We start from the raw sequence: 1,201 nt of genomic DNA on the forward strand, positions 1-1,201 counted from the left end.
GCCCTGGTTTTGTGACGGGAAGGTGGACCCCGGGGGGGGGGGGTGGCAGCGCCACCAGCAGTGTGACACTGAGTGTGACAGCGACACGGGCAGTGTGACAGCGAGTGTGTGACAGCGGCAGCAATGGCAGGAGGGTGACAATGAGGGTGACACTGTGAGTGTGACACCGGGTGTGACACCGGGAGGGTGGCAGCGATGGCAGGGGGGTGACAGCGAGTGTGGCACTGGTCATGTGACAGCGGCAGTGTGACAGTGGCAGTGTGGCACCACGAGTGTGACAATGAGGGTGGCACTGGTCATGTTACACCAGGAGTGTGACACCAGCAGTGTGACAATGAGGGTGGCACCGTCAGTGTGACAATGGCAGTGTGACAGTGGCAGTGTGACGCTGGCACGGTGACAATGGCACGGTGACAATGGCAGGGTGACACTGGGTGTGACACCGGGAGTGTGGCAGTGGTGGCAGGTGTGTGACACTGGGTGTGACAATGGGACTGCGGTGGTGACAGTGAGGGTGTGACGCTGGCACGGTGACACTGGCACGGTGACACCGGGAGTGTGGCAGTGATTGTGGCAGTGTGACACCGGGAGTGTGGTGTGACAATGAATGTGACAATGAGTGTGGCAGTGTGACTCTGAGTGTGTGACACCAGGTGTGTGACAGTGGCAGTGTGACAGCAGGAGTGTGACACTGAGTGTGTGGCGGTGACAATGGGTGTGTGACACTGTGTGTGACACTGGCACTGAGTGTGTGACACCGGCTGTGACAGTGAGTGTGACACCGGGAGTGTGACAATGGCAGTGTGACACCGGGTGTGACACCGGGAGTGTGGAGGGACAACGAGTGTGACACTGGGAGTGTGACACTGGCACTGAGTGTGTGACAATGGCAGTGTGACACCGGCTGTGACACTGTGTGTGACACTGGGAGTGTGACAGTGGCACTGAGTGTGACACCGGGTGTGACACCGGCTGTGACAGTGAGTGTGTGACACTGGGAGTGTGACAATGGCAGTGTGACACCAGGTATGACAATAAATGTGACACCGGCTGTGACAGTGACACTGAGTGTGTGACACCGGGTGTGACACCGGGTGACACCGGCTGTGACAGTGAGTGTGTGACACTGAGTGTGTGACAATGGCACTGAGTGTGTGACACCGGGAGTGTGGTGTGACAACGAGTGTGACACTGGGAGTGT

The sequence above is a fragment of the Onychostruthus taczanowskii genome, unplaced genomic scaffold (assembly GCF_017590055.1).
Source record: "Onychostruthus taczanowskii isolate IOZ18803 unplaced genomic scaffold, ASM1759005v1 scaffold521, whole genome shotgun sequence".
Taxonomy (NCBI): domain Eukaryota; kingdom Metazoa; phylum Chordata; class Aves; order Passeriformes; family Passeridae; genus Onychostruthus; species Onychostruthus taczanowskii.